Source organism: Canis aureus, chromosome 2, assembly GCF_053574225.1.
Source record: "Canis aureus isolate CA01 chromosome 2, VMU_Caureus_v.1.0, whole genome shotgun sequence".
Lineage (NCBI taxonomy): Eukaryota > Metazoa > Chordata > Mammalia > Carnivora > Canidae > Canis > Canis aureus.
In genome coordinates this window covers 77758612-77776989 of record NC_135612.1, presented here as the reverse complement: position 1 = coordinate 77776989, position 18378 = coordinate 77758612, and positions in this window count along the sequence as shown.

The following is an 18378-nucleotide window of genomic DNA, read 5'->3' as shown; positions in this document are numbered from 1 at the left end:
AATGTTATTAGCTCTCATAGTCTTTTGTAGATTCTTTGGGATTTTTTATATATGAAGTCATGTCATCTGAGAGTATAGTTTTATTTTATCCTTTGGAATCTGGATGTATTTTCTTTATTTGTTCTGCTTTATTTCCCAGATTAGAACTTCCAGTACAATCTTGAATAGAAATTGTGACAGTAGAGTTTGTCTCATTACTGGTATTAGAGGGAAAATGCTCAATTTTCACCATTAGTTGTTAGCTAAGAGCTTTTCATGGATGACCTCTGTCTTATTGACAAGGTTTGCTTTAATTCTAATTTGGTGTTTATATTATGAAAGATGTTAGATTTTTGTCAAGTTCATTTTTTGCATAAAATAATTATTTTTAATCATTTATTCTATTAATATGGTATATTCCACAAATTGATTTTATGGCATTAACTAGTCTTGCATTGTTGGAAAAAATCCTATGTATATGTTCATGACACATATACTTTTTATGTTGTGGGTTTGTTAAAATTTTGCTACAGATTTTTGAATCTATGCTCATAGGTATATTAATCTGAAATTGTATTTTCTTCCATTGTCTTTGCTTACTTTGTTGGCCTCATAGAATGAGTTAGGAAGTGTTCCCTTCTATGTTTTTGAACTAATATATGAATTAGCTGCTGATTGTATGCTTTGTGGAATTTACAAATGAAGTCATCAGGAATGGAGCTTTTCTTTGTGGAAAGTTTTTGACTACTAATTCTATATCCTTTCTTGTTGTAAGTCTTCTCAAACTTTGTATGTCTTCTTGGGTAAGTTTTGGTGTTTTGCATCTTTTAAGAATGTGTTAATTTCATCTAAGGTATTTATTTTTGAGTGATATAACTGTTCATAGTCTTACCTCAATTTTTCTTTTTAATTCATGTAAAATAGATAGTGATACCACACTTTCAAACCACATTTCAGTAATTTGAGTCTTGTTTCTCTTTTTCATGGTAAGTCTAATTAAAGGTCTCAATTTTTTTGTTACATCAAAGAACAAATTTCAGTTTGGTTGATTTTCTTTGTTACTTTCTTACTCTGTATTTTATATACTTTAATGTAGGCATTAGTTACTTTATTGCATTTCTTTTTATTGTGCTCCAAAGATACTACTTTTTTTTTTTTAACAGACTGAAATTCAAGACTTAGTGGAGTAATTCACTGCAGATGTGATGGAAATGGCAATAAAACTAGAATTAGAAGTAGAGCTTTAAGATATGACTTAAGTGCTTTGATATGGTGATAAAACTCCAATGAATGAAGAGTTGCTTCTTATAGATGGACAAAGTAAGTGATATTTTAAGATGGTTTCTACTCCTGGTGAAGATGCCAAGAAAGCTGTTAAAATGAAAACAAAAGATTTAGAACATTACATAAACTTAGTTGATAAAGCAGTAGCAGAGTTTGAGAGAACTGACTGAATTTTAAAAAGCTCTACTATGGTTAAAATGCAAACAAATCACATGCTATAGAGACATTTTCATGAAAAGAAGAGCCAACTCATGTGGCAAACTTCATTGTCTTATTTTAAGAAATTTCCACAGCCACTCCAACTTTCAGCAACCACCACTTTGATCAGTTAGCAATCATCAACATCAAGACAAGACTCACCATCGCCAAAAAATTATGACACACTGAAAGTTCAGCTGATGTTTAGCATGTATTTTATGAATAAATTATTTTTAGTTAAGGCATTAATGTACATTTTTAGACATAATTCTATTGTATAGTTAAACTATAGTGTAGCATAAATACAACTCATATACATTGAGCAAGCAAACAATTCATTTGACTCACATTATTGCAGTATTTACTTCATCATGGTGTTCTGGAACTAAATCCAAAATATCTATGATGTATGCCTATATTATTTCCTTCCTTCTACCAGCTTTGAGTTTGGTAGATCTTTTTCTACTTCCTTATGGCTGAAGTTTACGTTATTGATTTGAGATCTTCCTTCTTCCTTTTTAAAAATGTAGACATTTACAGCTATAACTTTCTCTGTGAGCGCCACTTTATCTGCATTGTATTAGTTTTAATATGTTGTTGCTTTTATTTGCCTCAATATTTTCTAATTTTCCTTGTGATGTCTTATTTGACCCATTGATAACTTAGGGATGTGTTGTTCAATGTCCACATATTTGTGAATTTCCCAAATTGTTTTGTTATTGATTTCTAATCTCAAATTCTTTCACTGTTGTAGAGCATATTTTGTACAATTATAATACTTTTAAATTTATCCAGGATTGTTTATGGCCTCTTATTTGGCATATCTTGAGCAATGTTCCATATACTCTTAAGAAAAATGAATTCTGCTCATTTTGAATAAAGTATTATATAGATATCTGTCAAATCCAAGTGTATTATAGTGTTGTTCAGCCATAATTCTTAGGGTTCTTTGCTGGATAAGCATTATCTTTTTAAAAGATTTTATTTACTTTTTAGAGAGAGTGTGCATGCACATAAGCAGGGGAGGGGCCGAGAGAAAAGGAGAGGGAAACTGAAGCAGACTCCCTATTGAGCGTGGACCCCAACCCTAGGCTGGATCTCACCACTTGAGATCATGACCTGAGCTGAAATCAAGACTCTGTTGTTTAACCGACTGAGTTACCCAGGTGCCCCTGGATTCACACTAGTATCATAAAATGTCTTTGTCTTAACAACATTTTTTTCTCATATTATCGAATTGTCTAATATTAGTATAGACACTTTAGCTATTTGTAGGCAACTATTCATTAGTGTATCTTTTTACATCCTTTTACTAACAACCTATTTATGATTATGAATCTAAAACCTATATCTTTAAGACATGACATATTTTTATCTACTCTGCCAGTCTCTTCATTTTGATAATTTTGAATACATATTATTTTCATGTAAGTACTAAAATATGACTCATGCCTGCCATTGTGCTATTTTTCTATGTTTTATGTTTTTGTTCCTATTTTGATAATAGAAATTATAATTATTAAATAATTTTTTAAAATGATGTGTAATCATATCCTTCAGAAAACTACTAGATCACTAATTCCTGATACTAGAGTCATGTATGTTATGGTTATTGATATATTTTATCCACTAGGGTACAAAGAACTTATACTATATTCACATATGAGAATGTTTACTTTCCTTTTCCCACAAGGGTAACATTTCTTTTATCTTCTATAAAAAATTAGTAAAAACTGTCTTATTTTTAAATTTGATATTTTTATTATTTATGAGATTAAATAGTTGTATTTTTTACTTTAGTGGAAAATATATTTAAAATGTATTTTCAATGTATTTTTACTTGTAAAAGATTTAATATTTTAATATTTGTTATATCAAATTGTAAGAGGTTTTCATGTGCTACAGATAAGGATGCTTTGGGCTTTATATTTATTTCTTACTTAGTTTTCCTTTAAAATTGATTAATGATGTAAGTTTATGATTTTCTTTATGGCTCTGCATTTTTGTTATACTTAGGATCACCTTCTTCATTCCAATAAATTAAAAATTGCATATAATTTGTATGTTTTTCATGTATTTTATAATTTACATTTTTTCTACTTTTTACTTTATACTTATCATTAATCTGATATGTGAGATAAGGTTTTTCCCCAAATATTTATCAACATATATATTCTATTTTCTCGTTTGAACTTTCCTACATTCTTAAAACATATTTTCTAATCTTTACCATTTATTTTTCATGATAATATACCGAGAATGGAAACAACCATATACCTTTCTTAGGAATTCTAAGTTACATATGGTATACCAATTATTCTAGATGAACTTTAAAATTGGCTAACTCAATTTCACAAAAATTCTTGCTGTAGATTTGATTAAAATTACATGAAATTTTAGATAAATTTACATGACAGAGTGCAATGGCTATACACATCTGGCTGTGCTTGAGTCTCCTTCATCCCTTTCCAGATGTATGAAAGAAGCAAGTTAGTTCAACTCGTTCTGTGTCTCCATGTCCTTATTTAAATTAGTTATCACGTCAATATCTGCTTCATAGGACTGCTTAATACATGTTTTAATTGCTATAAGTCATAGAGCTTAATTTCTACTACAGATCAAAATCAGTAAGTTATTGGGGCACCTGAGTGGGTCAGTTGGTTAAGTGTGTGCCTTTGGTTCAGGTCAGAATCCCAGGGTCCTGGCATCCAGCCTTTCATGGGGCTCCCTGCTTGGCAGAGAGTCTGTTTCCCCTCTGTCCCTCCCTCTACTCATGCTCTCTCTATCATATGCTCTCTCTCTCTCTCAAATAAATAAAAATAATTTTAAAAAAGTACTACTTGTTATCATTGCTAATTGTTCTAATGCTGATTCTTTCCATTTAGTTACACAAACTATCCATTTATGCAAATTACTTGGCATCCCTTAGTAATGTCTGTAAATTTTTTGTCTAAAGATTTCCAAATATTTCTCATAATTTTCATTCTAATTATTTTGTTTAACTGGTTTATTTATTAAATCCTTCGTATTTTCTGATCCTCTTTTTAATGTAGAAAATTTTTGTTTTAAATATTTGAATCCAATATCTTCCTAATGTTCTAGTCAGAGTGAATATATCAGCAATGGTATCTGTAAGACTTTTTATTTTAAATTTATATCACCTGCAATCAGTAAAAGACTTTTCTAGCTAATTTTGAAAATTAGTCTATTATTCTGTCAAACTGAATTTTATTAGACAGGTATTCTACAACAATTTAAGGTGATAATAGACAACCTTAACTAAACTCTGATGTTAATGAGAATTACTGTAATTTGTATTTTGCTGTAAGAATGAAGTGGCTGATTGTTTAAGGTACTTTTTTTTCAAAAAAGATTTTGTTTATTTACTCATGAAAGACACACAGAGAGAGGCAGAGGGAGAACCAGGTTCCCCAAGGGGAGCCTGATATGGGACTCCATCCCAGGACCCTGGGATCATGACCTGAGCCAAGGCAGATGCTCAACCACTGAGTCACTCAAGTGCCTTGTTCAAAATATGTTTAAAGAAAGCTTTTTTAGGGATGCCTGGGTGGCTCAGCGGTTGAGTGTCTGCCTTCAGCCCAGGGCGTGATCCTGGAGTTCCAGGATCGAGTCCCACATCAGGTTCCCTGCATGGAGCCTGCTTCTTCCCCTCCCTGTGTCTCTGCCTCTTTATCTCTCTCTCTCTGTGTCTCTCATGAATAAATAAATAAAATCTTAAAAAAAAAGAAAGAAAGCTTTTTTAGAAAGTACTCTGTATATCTAAAAAGCATTCTAAGCTTGGGAAATGTAATGTTAGCTTTTGTTCATAGTGTTTGCTTTTAGACAATTTGATTTATTTGGAATTTCTACAGTGATTAGTTATTTATACAGTAAATGTGTTTTTTTCAAATTTTCTGAAATATTTTGATAGTTTCCAAATTGTGTAATTTAAAATTAAAGGGAGAAAAAGCTAACGTGTACTGAGGTGACTACACAAAAGATACTGTTCAAAGAAATTTACTCATACTTAAGGCAGGTACAATCATAATTTTTTCCACTTCACTGGCAAAGATATTGAGCCACAGGTAAAATAACCTTCTCATGTTTATATAAATGATAGAGCCAGGAATTCATCTCTAAGTAGTTGGATTCTAGGGCCATTATGCTATGAATAAATCAGTAAAAGCATTATATTTATCCTTTCATCTAACAAATTATAATTATATACTTCACATTAACAAGGAACATTGCAATGTCCAAACAATACAGAAATAAATGTTTTCACCTTTAAACATTTCTCCATATAGCATTGCACCAATTTATATCACTTGATTAAAAGTTCTTACCCTATAAAATTTTCAAGTCACATTATAAGAAAAAAGAAATGAAAATGATATTTTAAAGATAACCAGAGGAAAAGACCCAGTACAGTTTCTATCTTGATTGTTTTCTATATTATAGGAATTTGTTGCACACACACACGTAATAAAGCCCCTCGTGAAAGCCTTTAATCATTACAAGCATTTAAAAAAAGAGTTTGAAACACTTGCAGGAAAACAAACAACAAACAAAATATATACTGTCAACTTCCGGTAGAATAATGGAACTTGAATGGCTCTATTTCTTGTTCTGTAATAGAAGAATCATGTAAACCCATATTGGAAATGAAAAAAAAAATCCTACCAATAAGATTATAATAGTAAAAATTACTTGATTCTTGATACTATGCATATCTTAATGGCCAAATGTTTTAATTACCTGGAATCACATGAGTATATATCACATTTTAATAAGTTAGAATGTAGTGCAAGTTGTTATAAGTATCTACAATATGCGGTATTATATGTCCCTAGTAGCTTATTTTCCTTCTTTAATTTTTTTAAAATTTAATTTTATTTATTTATGCATGAGAGACAGAGAGAGAGAGGCAGAGACACAGGCAGAGGGAGAAACAGGCTCCATGCAGGGAGCCCCACGTGGGACTCGCTCCTGGGTCTCCAGGATCAGACCCTGGGCTGAAGGCTAAGCTAAACCGCTGAGCCCCCCGGGTTGCCCATTCTTTCTTTCTTTATTTTTTTTACTATCCCTCCAATAATTCAGTTCAAATGAAGACTAAAAGAAAAAACACACAGCACATTTTAATTATAATGAATTTTTCTACTCAGTTTGCACAGCTTTCTTTCTTATTTCTTATTTTTTTTCTTAAAGTCACCATGCTGATACTTTTACTTTTTAAGAGGAGTTTAGAAGATAGAAAAGCTAGAAATGAGATAAGTAAACAGAAGCTCAAAAATAGAAAAAAATGCTAACCTCTGGGGCATCCAGTTATTTTCACTGTGGGATAACCTCTTGGCATTCATCTGTAGACCCTTCAAAACAGTGTTTTGTGCTGCATAGTTCTAAAATGAGTGCTTTTAATTTTTTCAGTTTATGAAGCAGTGAGAATAAGAAGAACATATGGCCTCAAACTTTATCCTATCACATTGTGCAGAATAAACTGCCACTAGGAAATGTTTTTTTGCTTTGTAATATTGATTTGATTTCTTCCCCCTACCTACTCTGTAAGCGAAGTTTTATTGTAATGGTCCTTGATACTAATTTATCACTTAGTATTATATTTTAAAAAAGACAAGAACCTGTATTATTCTTAATGCCTTGTTTCAGATCATGGCAAGTTCTTTCAATAGGAGATTTTTTTTTCTACAAACCATAAATAAGCCCTGATAATAGAAATTACATATATCAGGCTTTTCCTACAACTACAATTGTATTATGAGATATGAAATGCCCAAAAGTAACCCAAAAGACATTAACTAGTAAAATCTATCCAAGCTTAAAAGGACAGACTGCAGTATTAGGGCAACTGATTTACAGTTATTGACAGAAGAAAATAAAGGCATCTATTGACACTCTGACAATTTTTATTTCAATATTATTACTTTCTCATCATTTTAATTTTTTTTTTCAGAAATAGTAGACACTTTTTAATCATTGCTATTTAGAGTTCTCAGCATTATTGGTACAATGAAGAGGCTTGCCTTCTAAAACACCCTTGTTTGGGCTTCTAGGTAACTACACTTTTGGTTTTCTTCTTTGCTCTCAGAAATCTCAATCTGCCTTACACTTTTCTCCATTGTATACCCAACTCATAACTTCCGTTGATCCTTAAGGTTCTATTCTGAGCACTCAATCTTACCCTATCTACAATCTAGCACTTAGGAGTCCCATAAATTCCAGATAAATTCTTACCTACTGAGTTTCAATAACTCTCAAATGTACATCTTCAAGTCATATTTATCCTCTGAGCTTTATATCTACATATTAAGTTGCTTATTAAACGTCTCCATTCATATGTATCCAGGTATCCTCAAATAACACTTTGGATCTGCCCATATGCTCATAAAGCTTTGCTCTTCACCTTAGTAAATTTCACCTTTAATAACCATTTGTGAAAGCCAGAGACCTAAAACTTTCCTCTCCTTTTCCTTCTTCCTTTCCTGGATAATGATATACATAGCTCCCTAAATGTTCTCAGTTTTATTTTTCTATCTTCATAAAAAATAAAGAATGTGTAAGTATGTGGAAGAGGCTAGCTGTTCACTAATTTTGCTTTCTCTAAATAAATAGGAAATAAGTAAGAAAACTAGATTTCTCAGCCTCCTCTATAGATGGGAAGGTCTATTGGATTGATATCCACTCAATGAATGTGAACTAAAACAATGCACCTCACTTCTAGATCTGGCCATATAAAATCCTACCAGATATTAATGACCCTTTTTGTTTGTTGGCTGGCTAGAGGGAAGGAATCCAGTGGAGAATTTTAGGAGATTCTAAAGAAGCACTTAATCACATAACTTTTTGCAGTGAAAGAAAAATTCTATATCTGTACTGTTCAGTACACTCACCACCAGGCATGCATGGCTACTGAGCACTTGAAATGCAGGGAGGGACACTGAGGAAAGAAAATTAATTTTTAAATTTTTAAAAATTTTAATTAGCAGCTGCATGAAGCTAGGGACTACTGTGGTAGGCAATATAACTTTAGAGGATGGTGGGCCACAAAATGCTAAAAATATAAATCCCTTAGTTATTAATCACTTAAAGGAGAGCTCTCCATGAGAGCTACCCTAGCCATATCAGAATGTAACATTAGTGAGTAAAACATCTTGGTTATATATTACGCCACTGAGACTATGAGGCTGTTTATTATTGCAAGTATTAATATGCTAAAATGAGATTTTTTTAATGAGATATAATAGTGAACAAATGTAAATGAGTGGCAAAGGCTTAGCAGTTGAATTAGACATAGAGGAGGCAATGAAAACAATATATCTGGCTAGAAAGCTAGATATCCAGATTATGCAGTGGCAAAACAGTGAAGCCACACTTGTAATTCATACGATGTAGAATACTGGTCTCTAGAGCATCTAACTCTACGGGAGATGGTTGGAAAGAATCAGAGCATTGATATGAATGTTGGCTGCTACTGGATCCTTTTAAAATGGTGTTCTGAGAAGAAGATGAGAACCAGCAGTTTGCAAGCAGAAAAGAAAGGGAATTCAGACAGAGAAAGTGTTGAAACTTGAAGAGCTTAAACACATATTGCTTCTTGATTTCAAAGAAAAAGGTATAATACAATATTTTAAAGATTTTTATTGCAAGGTATGGCAGAAGAGTTTGTTTAGATTAAGTATCCCACTGATTATAATCCTAAAAGCTGGAACAGTAAACAGAACAAAAGAGTACAGGTATTTCTCACTGGAAAATATCCAGTAATAACTGAATGGAATAATTGAATGGCTAGGACTCTGGGAAAAAAGTGGCTCTGTGAAAGGAACCTACATCCACTGGTACTTTTCCCCCTCTGGCCATTTGTTAATTTACAATGTTGGAGGCATAGTAGTAATCAGAAGCTTACAGCTTACAGCAGCACCATCTGCAACTAGGGAGACAAATATTTGATATAAAGACTACTAAATACACCTGATTTAAGGGACTGTACATGCAGAAAATCTGGAACTTCAAAACATAAATTAATCCACCATTCTGTCTATAATTTCCCGTTGAGGCATTTATCAATTCAAACAGGCACGTACACAAAATAAAAAACTGATGAAAAAAATCAAGTAAAAGGCAACCATGAAGATGTTAAAATAAGCCACTAAATATGTATTTCAGTGGTTTTAAGTGAAAGGGAGATTAAATTTGTAAAGACTGCCAAAAAAGAAATAAATTTCTTATATTTCTAGTTGAGATTCTTAAAGATTATACCCTTATTATAAGTGAAAACCAGTTTGTTCACATAGTACTTACAATACTATTTCACTTGACTGAATCAAATTCCATATACTAAGTTCTGGATTGAAGAAACATCTGCTGTTTTTGAAGAAAGATAGCGTTATTGAAATTATCTGGTAATTTTTGACACATTGTTTGCCATTCAATAACCAACCACCAAGAATGTCAGAGACAAGAACAAATAACCAAAAACCAATAGAAACTGACCAAAGGTGATCTGAAAATTGAAGACAATTAAATAAACAAGGGCATGAAAATAACGACAGCATTTAGTGTAAGAAAATATACAGGAAGGAAGATTTTTCACCAAAAACTGGGCTATTTAAAAACAAAATGGAAAAATATAGAACTGATTTTTTTTATTTTCTTTTTCAACTTAATATTTACTTTCATTTGTTAGAAATTCAATTTTTTAAAATCCACTAAACATGTATTTAATGAAGTTTCCTTTCTACTTTTGATAATATAAAGAACCTATCAGGACTTTCCCACAAGAAACAACTCTACCCAAATAAATTGGATAAATAACAAACAGACAGATACTTGTGGGAGCTATCTATCTGGAGGCACTGAGGAAGAAATACATAGAATAACTTCCTCCATTATGCAGCTTTCAGACTAGAGTTAAGTGCAGGAAATGGACACTGGCAGCAGAGGCATAAGAATACCAGCAAAACAAAAGAACAAAAACCTGCAGTTTCCTTGCCATGGAAAACAAAAATGTGAATAAATCTGTGGCTGATGAAAATCCCAGAATGAACAGAAGCTAAACATGACTACCTAAATAATGACCTTTCAACCACAACATGTGTAGAATAGAATTGGAGATTCTCTTATAAAGAAAATAAGATGAATTAAGACAGGAGCCATCTCAGTAACAAGAATTTACATTTCAAGTCCAACAAAGATCATTGTTTAACCGAACAAAAGCAACAGCACTTATCAGAAAATACTATCAGATCCACAATATCCACATGTTACACCATAAAGTTTAGAATACATTTCAAAATATCTGATATATGTATATAAGAACTAAGATAAAATATAATCATGTCTGACATGCAAAGTAAACACATGTTGAAACTATTAGACACAAGTCTCAAAGTGGTTATAACAATCATCAATGAGGAAAGGCAAAATCAATCAATCAATCAATCAATCAATCAATATCTCTCAATTAATACAAGAAACTGTAGGACTTCAAACAAAATAACTAAAAAGAAAACCAATGAATTAGAAATGACAGAAAAAGTAATTCACTGAAAATTCTAAAACAAGAAAATACATTATCTGAAATTAAAAACTCATTAAATGAACTTAATATCTGAATAAAGATTTCAGAAAAACGAGTAAGTGAAGATAGAACAATATGCATTCTCTAATGTGAATAATACATAGAGAAAACAAGGAAAAAATAAAGCTTCAAGATACATGTTAATTGATATCAAAAAGTCAAATATAGGGACGCCTGGATGGCTTAGTGATTGAGCTTCTGTCTTTGGCTCAGGGCGTGATCCCAGGGTGCCAGGATGGAGTCCCTTATCAGGCTCCCTGCATGGAGCTTGTTTCTCCCTCTGTCTGTGTGTCTGCCTCTCTGTGTCTCTCAAGAAGAAATAAATAAGTAAATAAATAAGTAAATAAATAAATAAATCTATGTTAAAAAAAAAAAAAAAAAGGCAAATATACACGTGATGAGAATCCCAGGAGAGTTGAGAAAGAATGGAAATAATTGTTGAAAGTTTCCCAAATGTGATGAAAGCAGAAATTTAGGTATAAAATGCTCAACAACAAAAAAAATGAAATAAATAATAAAATGAAGCCCACACAAAGGGGTCTAAGCTAAAAAAAAAAAAACAAGCTATGAAAACAGCTGTAGAAGAATGACATAAATGACAAACACACATGGATTCCAGAAATGAGTATAACAATACCTTTAAATAACAGAAAAAATATATTTTCCTAGAATTTTTGTTTAAATATCCTTCAAAACAAAGAAATAATGACAATTTCACATAAATTAAATATAAATGAATTTGCCATCAGTAGTTTTACTCTATAGATAACACTAAATAAAATTCTTCAAGTTGAAGAGAAATTATCCTAGGTGGAAATGCTCACCCTCAGAAAACAATAAAGTGCATCAGAAATAATAAATATTGAGGAAAATACAAAAGATCATGTTTTCTTTCTGCCTCTATCTTTCTAAATTCCTTAAAAATCAAATAATCTTTAAAACAAAAGTTTAAGTATTATCTGATGATATTTACATTTGTAGATGCAATCTGTATAACATAAAGCTTGGTAGGAGGTAACTTATTGGTCTGCAAATTATTTTACATTAACTATAAATTTGTATACTGTGAAGTTAACGAGGTATTTTGTAATCACCATAGCATTCACTATCATTACAAAGAAGAATAGCTAAAAAGACAATAGGAAAAATTAAATAAAATTCTAAAAGTATTCCAACAATTAAATGAAAGGAACAAGGAAGAAATATAGCAAACAACAACAAACAATAAAAAAAAATAAGGCAAGTAGAAAACAATAAAAAGTTAGATTAAAACTCAAGCATGCCCATAATTGCACTAAACATTATTAGGTTAAGTAATCGATTAAAATACAGAGATTGTCAAAATCAATAAAAATCAATAAATCAGGGATACCTGGGTGGCTCAGAGGTTGAGCATGGCATAACCCTGGGGTCCTGGGATCAAGTCCCATATCAGGCTCCCTGCATGGAGCCTGTTTTTCCCTCTGCCTGTGTCTCTGCCTTTCGTGTGTCTCTCATGAATAAATAAATAAAATCCTTTTAAAAAATCAATAAATCAATAAAATAATAAGTTCCAACTTTTTTCTGTCTCTAAGAGACTTACTTCAAATATAAAGTCTCAGAGTCTGGAAAAAATTGATGGAAAATATATCACTTAAGTTGTAAATTTAAGAAGGCTGGAGTAACTTTACTTATACCATGAAAATAGGTCTAAAGAAAGAAGTGTTTCCCACCTTAAAAGAGAAACACATTATTTTAACAAAAAGGTCATCAGAAAGACATAATGATTATAAATGTGATTTAATTAAGCTTCTAAGAGGAAACAAATCTTTGTCACCTTGGATTTGGAAAAGATTTTCAGTTTATAGATTCAACATTTTATTTTTATTTTTTAAAACATTTTATTTATTTATTCATGAGAAAGACACAGAGAGAGAGACAAGAGACACAGGCACCCCCCTGCCCCACCGCCACCTGCCTCCAAGGAGCCCAATTAGAAACTCCATCCCGGACCCAAGAACCATGCTTTGAGCCGAAGGCAGATTCAACTGCTGGGACACCCAGGCATCTCAGATACCCAAATTTTTAAAAGATGAAATTAATGTAATCAACATTAAAAATTTTCTACTCAAAATCCAAAACAACCCCAAATACTATGCAAATCACAGAGAATATATATTTGCAAAATTAAATTTGCAAGATAACTGTGTCCAGAACATACTGTAAACATTTATACACATTGAGAAAAACAAACCTCATCTAATTTTTTTAAAAAACTGATAAAATAACTTGAATAGTAAGTTTATAAAAGTAGATATACAGATGACCAGAAAACACATGAAAAGATGGTCAATATTACTAGTCACCAAATGTCAAATAAAACCATAAAAAGTATTCCTACATACTCAATGAATAGCTACATTTTAAAAAGATAGGCAAACACAAGTATGAATGAGATGTGGAGTTGTCTTAGTTTCTGGTTAGGAATCATCTTTAGCAACTTAAGAATACAGCAATCACAGTAATTTCTAAAGTGCTTATCTACTGTAATGGATAGACCTTCCATTTCTTTGAATTACCAAAGAGAAATCAAAACAATGTATGTCATAAAGTCTTGTCTACAACTATTCTTAGTATTATTACCCCAAAACTAGAAACAACCCAGATATCCGTCAACTGGTAGTTAAATTTGGGTTATCACTACTATGGCGTACTAAGAAGTGATTTGAAAAAAGTGGAACATTAACACATAAAACAACACTGAAGAATCTCAAAAGCATTGCTTTAAGTCGAAGTTGAACACAAAAAACTTAGATACTATATGATTGCATTTAGAGGAAATTTTAGAAATAAAGGCAAGAATATTGTGGTGGAACACAGATCAGTAGTTTTGGGTCAGGGAAGGGCCACAAAAGGGGGTGAGGAAAGTTTTTACAACGATGCAGCTCTTCTGTATTGGATAGTGGGGGTTATACGACTAGATAAACTTAACCAAATTCATTAAACAATACACTTAAAATGAGTGATTATTGGATGGCTATTATACATATTAAATGAGTTATCATCTATTTGTTATGGACTCCAACTTTTCCACATCTCGATATAAATCCTGAGCAGAGATTCCTGTCTCATGTAATTCCCTCTCTTATACACACAAACTCAGAAGTATGCAGGAATCACATATATTTCATTCCATCTCATATTAGCAATTAAAGAATGTAAATTAAATATCATTCATTCTTCCTTCAACACATCTCATGATCACATTTCCAGTAACATTCTCAAGAAGGTCTCTATACAATAGCATAGAGTAGAATTTAGGGCTCTCAAGTTAACCATGACTTTTTTCTACTTTGAATTCCTTCAATATTACTTCAAGTTTATTTATTTTTTTACCTTTTTATATTTTTTCCAGGTAATAGTTTGTCACTTGTTAATATTTATATTGTCTATTCTTAATGTGTTTTTCATGTGCTTTTCATTGTCTATACACTGAAAGGTAAAGACTATGCTGGGCTCCACTCACATGAAATATGAAAAGCTCTCCTTCTGTGATATCTATTTATCACACATATATTACTTTATTTATGTTCATTTACCTAGATGATTCCTGATTAGTTGAACTTGACAGAATTTCGATGTCTGGAAATTTTTTTTTCTGAAATTTACTATTAGTGTTATTATTAGTAGTATTGTTTTAAAAAGTATATTGTATAAAAAATAGCAATAGCATACATGAGTGGAACATATTCATTTTATTAGTATGTCCACTGCTCTTTATTGGCATCATAAGTTTCCAATGTATTGCCAATCATATATTGAACATTATGATTTTTTGAATATAGTATGTGTGCATTTTTGCATTAGTTCATATTGGGAATCTATTGAAAATAAAATTCTTTTCTCTTAATGTTTTTCCTGTTGGAAACAATTTTTTCTTTTATTTTCTTTAATAATAATTTAACATTTATTAGCATCCCTGCAATATTTTCATTGCCATTTAATGATTTCTAATTAAAAGGGATTATTTTAAACTTCAATATGTATATTCAGGCATCTTTGGGGAACTATGAGTGAAAGGTATTTGGCATGTTCAGATATAAATCTGACTAATAATTCAATCTGTTAAAATTCATTATGATTTTTAACAATATTCATCTCTTTGTGTGTGTTCAAAGGTTTGATAAATGGAACCGCGACTGCAAATTTCATTTCAAAGTTCATAAGAAAAATTTAGATTTAGAAAGCCACATTGACTAGCTCCCCCTGCTGTTATTCTATTCTGGGAAAGCTTATTATTTATAGTTTCCAAAAAATATCTGCTAAAAACTAAAACTGTGACCAACCTATAGTCTACCAAATCAAAAATGAACCCATTGGTGCAAATTTTTGAAGTGGTACATGGGGAATTATATGCTCAATGGCTTTTACTTTTATTAATATGATTCCTCATGCAAAGCTCTGCAAAATATCTCACAATGTGAAAATCCTTTGCAATATCTGTCATGTCGGCTAATGCTCATCACACCTTAAGGCCAAAAAGAAATATAAAACATCCTCCATAATCTTTCCTAATTAAACACAATGGAGCTCAATAGAAATAAATTTATGCACAGCAGCTGGCACTTAAAGCAATTTCTTGAAAAAGACTCAGACGGTGTTTTGCGAACTTAGAGTGCTATCATTTATAAATCATAATATATTTATCATTAATAAGAAAACTTCATGATAATGTATTGGAAGGAGTTCTAAATATAGACTATAACTCTTTAAAAAAATATTGAATAAAAACTGAAAGCAGAAGTCACATACTATTTATCATTCATCTTCTATTCCTATTTTGCCACTGTTGAATTCACTAGCCTAGTGTCTGAAAACGGATATATGCTCAGATAATTTTTTGAATACACAAACCTGTAAGTTGTTCTTTATTAAAAAAATCTAAATACTTAGAAATTACGGGTAGCATGACTTACTACTCTTTAAAGCTGATTCCGTCATACAAAATAGATATGAAAAAAGAAACTGAGTCTCAGTTTACCATCTATAAAGTGAGTATAATATTACAAATGAACTCAGGGTTATTTTAAAGATTAAATGAAATAAAATAAATAATATGCTTGCAATTTTGTATGTCAAATACATGCCCTGAAATATATGTTTGCTTATTGTTGTAATGATTATTAAAGTTCTCTAGATGTCCAACACCTATTTGGCAAATTATCAAATGAACATCTTCACCTGAAGAAGGTCACAAAGGACAGAATATTTTCATTTGTATTTGGTCCACATTCAGGGGAAGACAATGAATACTTGATATTTTTTGTTGATTTCTATGAAGTCTTTTTTTTTTTTCTTAAGATTTGATCTATATATTTAACAGGGAGAGAGAGCACAAGCAGGGGGAGCTGGAGAGGGAGAAGCAGGTTCCCTGTTGAGCAGGGAGCCTGATGCGGGGCTCCATCCCAGGACCCTGGGATCATGACAGGAGCTGAAGGCAGACACTCCACTGACGAAGCCACCAAGGCACCCAATTCCTATGAATCTTTACACATTTTGGAAATGCCTTCTGTCAAATATGTTTTAGGAATATTTTTTCTCATTGATAAATTGCTCCTTTTTACAATGGGGTCCTTTTGTAAAACAGATATCCTTTATTTTGATTAAGCTAATTAATAATTTTACATTATTCATACATTTTGTGTCCTAAGAACTCTTCATCATATCATGGTAACAAAAATAATTTCCTATATTTCTTGTACAAAATTTGGAATTACATTTTCCTTTATGGCCATGACATTAATTTAGTGTGCGTTTTGAGGCAAGAGCCAATACGTTTTTTACATAAATCTATCTAGCATAATTTGTTGAAAAGACTGTCCTTTTCTCATTATATGTTCTGGCACATTAGTTAAAAATAAGATTATATATCTATTTCTATATCTACATCTATATCCATATCTATATATCTATATCTAGATCTAGATCTAGATCTAGATCTAGATCTATATGGCACTTGTTTTATGGCACTTTCTGGACTCTCCATTCTCTTCCATAGATTTGTTTATAGTTATGTCAGTCCCACAATATCTTATTTATTGTAGCTTTTCATAAAACTTGAAATCAGATAGGGCAAGTCTGCCAGTTTTGTTCTTTTACAAAAACAAAAAAGCATTTTTAAGGTGTTTTGTGATTTTGTATACATTTTATTTTTTAAAGATTTTATTTATTTATTCATTAGAGTCACAAAGAGGGGCAGATACATAGGCAGAGGGAAAAGCAGGCTCCCTGCAGGGAGCCTGATGCAGGACTCCATCCCAGGACCCCGGGATCATGACCTGAGACAAAGGTAGACACTCAACCACTGAGTTACCCAGGTGCCCTGATTTTGTATACATTTTAGAAGGAATATGTAAGTGTTTAACAAAAAAGAAAAATACCTAGTGAAATTTTGACTAAAATTGCATTGTCTATAGCTAAATTTGGGGGCAAATAGATATGTCATTGATTGATTCTTCTGATCCTTGTCATGTGCTATCTTTCCATCAGCAATGCTTTGTAGTTTTCTCTGTTGGAGTCAAATCTTCCCATGCTTCACTTCTTCATCTTGTACAAATTTTTAGGATTTTGCTTCATTTTTATCTTCCTGCTATTTTTCCTCCTGTGATTAGTACTCGTTTTTATATCCAACAGGATATCAACAAAAATATCGGAATTATATGCAAATATGTCTCTCTGTATATTCACAGGAACTTTCCCAAGAATATCTCCATTTCTAAGCACCTATATCTTCCAATATACATCTCCAGACGATAATTATCTTATATGAATTTTGCATGCATAATTTCTGTGGTGCTGCCATTTCTGAGTCTTCTCTTTTTCAATAGTTGCTGCTCTCACCTTTGTTATCATGTTCTCCTGGACTAGAGCTTCATTATTCCAGTAATCATCAACTCCTCGACTGTCCCAGTGATCACACTTTTCGTGTCAAGTTTGATTACCAAATCGTCATTTGCTATAAACACTGAATCTTTTTATTTAGCCAAAATTACTGCTAATAATCTAAGCTATATAGGTCCTGATCTCCAAATTATAATGATTAACTTTAAATTTTTTATAAAGCATCTTATCCTTAAAGTATTTTTATTCAAATCATCATTGTGTATTTGCTCATGTGTAAATATTTACATTAATTTTAAAAGGCAATGCTGGATTAAGATATTATTGAAAACTATTTTAATACATCACAGAAGTACTAAATATTGATGTGAGATGGAGAATAGTGTATTATCAGAAGTCACATGTGTATGTGTTTTAAGGGATATTTTCAAGACTTATATGTGATA